Below are 6,197 nucleotides of genomic sequence, written 5' to 3'. Positions count from 1 at the left end.
ACCCCCGTTTGACTGTAATTTTCCTTTACCTACCCAAATCCTATAAAACGGCCCCACGCTTACCTCCCTTCGCCGACTCTCTTTTCGGACTCAGCCCGCCTGCACCCAGGTGAAATACACAGCCATGTTGGTCACACAAAGCCTGTTTGGTGGTCTCTTCACACAGATGCGCATGACATTTTGGTGCCGTGACTCGGATGAGGCAACCTCCTTTGGGAGATCAATCCCGTCTTCCTGCTCTTTGCTCCGTGAGAAAGATTCACCTATGACCTCTGGTCATCAGATCAACCAGCCTAAGGAACATCTCGCCAAGTTTAAATTGGGTAAGCGGCCCCTTTTTTACTCTCTTCTCCAACCTCTCTCACTATCCCTCAAACTCTTTCTCCTTTCAATCTTGGCACTACCCTTCAATCTCTCCGTTCTCTTAATTTCAATTCCTTTCATTTTCTGGTAGAGACTAAGGAGACACATTTTACCCGAGAAACTAAAACGCCGGTGCCGGACACGGACTGGGGAAGGCAGCCTTCCCTTGGTATTTAATCATTGCAGGGACGCCTCTCTGATTACTCACCCACGTTTCAGGGGTGTCTGACCACGCTGCAGGGACGCCTGCCTTGGTCCTTCACCCTAAGCGGCAAGTCCGGCTTTTCTGGGGGAGGGGCAAGCACCCCACCCCTTCTCTGTTTCTACCCCTTCTCTGCTTTTCTGGGGGAGGGGCAAGTACCCCAACCTCTTATATTTGCGCCCTCTCTTATTTTTGAGCCCTGACCTCTTATTTTTGTGCCCCGACGTCTTATTTTTGCGCCCCCTCTATTTTTGCACCCTGATCTCTTATTTTTGCACCCCAATACCTTAGTTCTGTGCCCCGACCCCTTTCCCGCTTTTCTGGAGGGCAAGAACCCCCTCTCTCCCTCTTTCTTTTCTCTGGGCTTGCCTCCTTCACTATGGGCAACTTTCTACCCTCCATTCCTCCTTCTTCTCCCTTAGCCTGTGTTCTCAAGAACTTAAAACCTCTACAACTCACACCTGACCTAAAACCTAAATGCCTTATTTTCTTCTACAATGCCTCTTAACTCCAGTACAAACTCGACAGCTGTTCCAAATAGCCAGAAAACGGCACTTTAGATTTTTCCATCCTACAAGATCTAAATAATTGTCGTAAAATGGGCAAACGGTCTGAGGTGCCTGACGTCCAGGCATTCTTTTACACATTGGTCCCTCCCTAGTCTCTGTTCCTAATGCAACTCCTCCCAAATCTTCCTTCTTTCCCTCCCGCCTGTCCCCTCAGTCCCAACCCCAAGCGTCGCTGAGTCTTTCTAATCTTCCTTTGTACAGACCATCTGACCTCTCTTCCCTCCTCACCAGGTCGAGCTAGGTCCCAATTTTTGCGCAGCCTCCACTCCCCCACCCTATAATCCTTTCATCACCTCTCCTCCTCACACCTGGTCTGGCTTACAGTTTCATTCCGCGACTAGCCCTCCCTCACCTGCCCAGCAATTTCCTCTTAAAAAAGTGGCTAGAGCTAAAGGCATAGTCAAGGTTAATGTACCGTTTTCTTTATCTGACCTCTTCCAAATGAGTTAGCATTTAGGCTCTTTTTCATCAAATATGAAAAACTTTAGCCCAGTTCATGGCCTGTTTAGCAGCAACCCTGAGACGCTTTTCAGCCCTAGACCCTGAAAGGTCAGAAGGCCGACTTATTCTTAATATGCATTTTATTTTATTACCCAATCTGCTCCTCACGTTAAATAAAACCCCAACAATTAAATTCCGGCCCTCAAACCCCACAATAGGAATTAATGAACTTCGCCTTCAAGGTGTACAATAATAGAGTAGAGGCAGCCAAATAGCAACTTATTTCTGAGTTGCAATTCCTTGCCTCCACTGTGAGACAAAACCCAGCCACATCTCCAGCACACAACTCCAAACGCCTGAACCGCAGCTGTCAGAAGTTCCCCCAGAACCTCCTCCCCTAGGAGCTTGCTACAAGTGCCGAAAAGCTGGCCACTGGGCCAACGAATGCCCGCAGCCCGGGATTCCTCCTAAGCCGTGTCCCATCTGAGCGGGACCCCACTGGAAATCAGACTGTCCAACTCGCCCGGCAGCCACTCCCAGAGCCCCTGCATCTCTGGCCCAAGGCTCTGACTGACTCCTTCCCAGATCTTTTCTGCTTAGCGGCTGAAGACTGACGCTGCCCCATTGCCTTGGAAGCCTCCTGGACCATCACAGACACTTTGGGTAACTCTTACAGTGGAGGGTAACTCCGTCCCCTTCTTAATCAATACGGAGGCTACCAAATCCACATTACCTTCTTTTCAAGGGCCTGTTTCCCTTGCCTCCATAACTGTTATAGGTATTGACGGCCAGGCTGCTAAACCTCTTAGAACTCCCCAACTCTGGTGCCAACTTGGACAACATTCTTTTATGCACTCCTTTTTAGTTATCCCCACCTGCCCAGTTCCCTTATTAGACCAAGACATTTTAACTAAATTATCTGCTTCCCTGACTACTCCTAGGCTACAGCCACACCTCATTGCTGCTGCCTTTTCCCCCAGTTCAAAGCCTCCTTCATATCCTCCCCTCATATCCCCCCACCTTAACCCACAAGTATAAGATACCTCTACTTCCTCCTTGGCGACTGATCATGCACCCCTTACCATCTCATCAAAACCTAATCACCCTTACCCCACTCAACGCCAATATCCCATCCCGCAGCATGCTTTAAAGGGATTAAAGCCTGTTATCAGTCGCCTGCTACAGCATGGCCTTTTAAAGCCTGTAAACTCCCCTTACAATTCCCCCATTTTACGTGTTCTAAAACCAGACAAGGATTACAGGTTAGTTCAAGATCTGCACCTTACCAACCAAATTGTTTTGCCTATCCACCCCGTGGTGCCAAAGCCATATACTGTCCTATCCTCAATACTTCCCTCCAAAACCCATTATTCTGTTCTAGATCTCAAACATACTTTCTTTACTATTCCTTGACACATGTCATCCCAGCCTATCTTGCTTTCACTTTGACTGACCCTGACACCCATCAGGCTCAGCAAATTACCTAGGCTGTACTGCCGCAAGGCTTCACAGACAGCCCGCATTACTTCAGTCAAGCCGAAATTTCTTCCTCATTTGTTACCTATCTCGGCATAATTCTCATAAATACACACTTACTCTCCCTGCTGATCGTGTTCGGCTGGCTAATCTCCCAAACCCCAATCCCTTCCACAAAACAACAACTCCTTTCCTTCCTAGGCATGGTTAGTGCGGTCAGAATTCTTACACAAGAGCCGGGACCACATCCTCTAGCCTTTCTGTTCAAACAACTTGACCTTACTGTTTTAGCCTAGCCCTCATGCCCGTGCACAGTGGCTGCCACTGCTTTAATACTGTTAGATGCCCTAAAAATCACCAACTATGCTCAATTCTCTACAGTTCTCATAACTTCCAAAATCTATTTCCTTCCCCCAACCATCCCTCAAGACAATGCTTATGCTGATAAGTTAGCTAAAAAAACAGCTAGCATTCCAACTTCTATCCCGCAGGGCAGTTTTCCTCCTTCTCTTCGGCCACTCCTATCTACTCTCCCACTGAAACTTCCACCTGTCAATCTCTTCCCACACAAGGCAAATGGTTCTTAGACCAAGGAAAATATCTCCTTCCAGCCTCACAGGCCCATTTTATTCTGTCGTCATTTCATAACCTCTTCCATGTAAGTTACAAGCCGCTAGCCCGTCTCTTAGAACCTCTCATTTCGTGGCCGGGCGCGGTGGCTCAAGCCTGTAATCCCAGCACTTTGGGAGGCCGAGACGGGTGGATCACGAGGTCAGGAGATCGAGACCATCCTGGCTAACACGGTGAAACCCCGTCTCTACTAAAAATACAAAAACTAGCCGGGCGAGGTGGCGGGCGCCTGTAGTCCCAGCTACTCAGGAGGCTGAGGCAGGAGAATGGCGTAAACCCGGGAGGCGGAGCTTGCAGTGAGCTGAGATATGGCCACTGCACTCCAGTCCGGGCGACAGAGCGAGACTCTGCCTCAAAAACAAAAACAAACAAAAAAAAAGAACCTCTCATTTCGTTTCCATCATGGAAATCTATCCTCAAGGGGATCACTTCTCAGTGTTCCATCTGCTATTCTACTGCCCCTCAGGGATTGTTCAGGCCCCCTCCCTTTCCCACACATCAAGCCTGAGGATTTGCCTTCAGCTTAATCTCTCCCACTCTAGGTTCCCACACCGCCCCTAATCCCGCTTGAAGCAGCCCTGAGAAACATCGCCCATTCTCTCTCCATACCACCCCCTCCAAAATTTTCGCCGCCCCAACACTCAACACTATTTTGTTTCATTTTTCTTATTAATATAAGAAGGCAGGAATGTCAGGCCTCTGAGCCCAAGCCAAGCCATTGCATCCCCTGTGACTTGCACTTATACACCCAGATGGCCTGAAGTAACCAAAGAATCACAAAAGAAGTGCAAATGCCCTGCCTCACCTTAACCGATGACATTCCACCACAAAAGAAGTGAAAATGGTCCTTGCCTCTAGCGATGATATTATCTTGTGAAATTCCTTTTCCTGGCTAATCCTGGCTCAAAAAGCTCCCCCACTGAGCACCTTGTGACCCCCACTCCTGCCCGCCAGAGAACAACCCCCCTTTGACTGTAATTTTCCTTTACCTACCCAAATCCTATAAAACGGCCCCACGCTTACCTCCCTTCGCCGACTCTTTTTTCGGACTCAGCCCGCCTGCACCCAGGTGAAATAAACAGCCATGTTGCTCACACAAAGCCTGTTTGGTAGTCTCTTCACACGGACGCGCATGACAGTAATCACCAAGAATAAAACCTGTAGTAGATAATAAAAATATTAAGAGAAAGGAATCAGAACATACCACCACAACAGAAAACATCAAATCACAAATGAAGACGGCAACAGAGAAGAAAGGAACAAAAATACAACAAAACAGTCAGAAAAAAAATTAACAAAATGGCAAATGTCCTCACCTATCAATAATTACTTAAACCTAAATGAATTAAATTTTCTACTCAAAACACAGAGCGGCTATCCTTTGATCCTCTGGGGGATGCAGTAGGGGAGATCCTTCCAAGCTAGTCGCTATACAGAAGGTAGGGACTGGAAGGATTTTCTTTCATAGAAAGAAACCAAAAATTTGGGCACAATATCTAGAAAACAATTTCACTGTGAAACGATTTATTAAATCCTAATATTAAATCACATTTAATTATACATTCATTGACTCACATTCAGTAAAATTGCACAAAACTAGAACTATTCAAAAATTTAGATCAACATAAATATCACCACAGAAGCAGCAGTCACTATGCCTGTTAGAAATGCTCACAGCCAGCCTGTCCAGTCCTCCAGTGATGATGGTTTTTCAGAGCTGTACCATGTCTGTAGCTGTGCCACTCATGTCTCTGTGAGGGCCACCATTAGAATATTCTGTAGTATGAATATAAATAATAAACGATAAACCCCCCTTCACAGAGTGTTTCTAGAGGCTTGAATGTTGACTAAATTTATACTTTGTGACTGTATAACAACTTCATGAAACTTCTAGATTTCTCTTAATAAATAAGTGACTTGACTACTGACTATTAGATGTCTTTCTCTTTTTCCTGCTTTGAAAAAATTTTTTAATCTGTCTTTGATTTCTTATCTACTAATGGAAACATGACAATTTAACCAGCTTTTAACTGCAAAGATATTACTATATTCTTCTGCATTTCTTCTCTATGCCTCACACTTTCTGTTATTTGGGACAATGATGCCAACTTGCTGAACAGCAATGGAGAAGATCCACCAATGATATATAAATCAACCATTCCAAATCTTCCTCATGAAAACTAAAATATTTGGACAATCTTCAAAACATTGATTTTATATAATTTCAGGCATCTGAAACGCAAGGCACATCCCACTTAAGGCTCTATCTACATTGCACCAAGCAATATAAATTTCTGGATTATGTTAAATCAACTCAAAGATAATAGTCATTAATTAGCAGCGTAGCAATAACCATAGAGGTAGTTCCATGTCACGCTTGAATCTTCTTCTAAAATGACACCAAAAAATGTTCTATTTTGTTTATTTGATTATTGATGATTGCCAAGTATTCATTTTATTCCATTATCAGTACCTGAGCTTGCAATGTTTCTCATTTCCTCCCAGATCAAAACCAC

At 45.4% G+C, this 6,197-nt stretch overlaps 1 long non-coding RNA gene across 1 annotated transcript in view; it reads right to left on the bottom strand.

Moving 5' to 3' along the window:
- Positions 1-4,650: 4,650 nt before the first annotated feature.
- The window catches only part of LOC117097696, a 162,424-nt gene continuing 160,877 nt past the window's right edge, over positions 4,651-6,197 (bottom strand). Inside the window, exon 4 of the long non-coding RNA XR_004443036.1 lies at positions 4,651-4,839. This is a non-coding gene — a long non-coding RNA (uncharacterized LOC117097696). The remainder of the gene's footprint in view (positions 4,840-6,197) is intronic.

The sequence above is a fragment of the Trachypithecus francoisi genome, unplaced genomic scaffold, assembly GCF_009764315.1.
Source record: "Trachypithecus francoisi isolate TF-2019V2 unplaced genomic scaffold, Tfra_2.0 Contig01461, whole genome shotgun sequence".
NCBI classification, from domain to species: Eukaryota; Metazoa; Chordata; class Mammalia; order Primates; family Cercopithecidae; genus Trachypithecus; species Trachypithecus francoisi.
The sequence above is the reverse complement of the archived record's forward strand: the minus strand, read 5'-3'. Positions and strand labels throughout refer to the sequence as shown.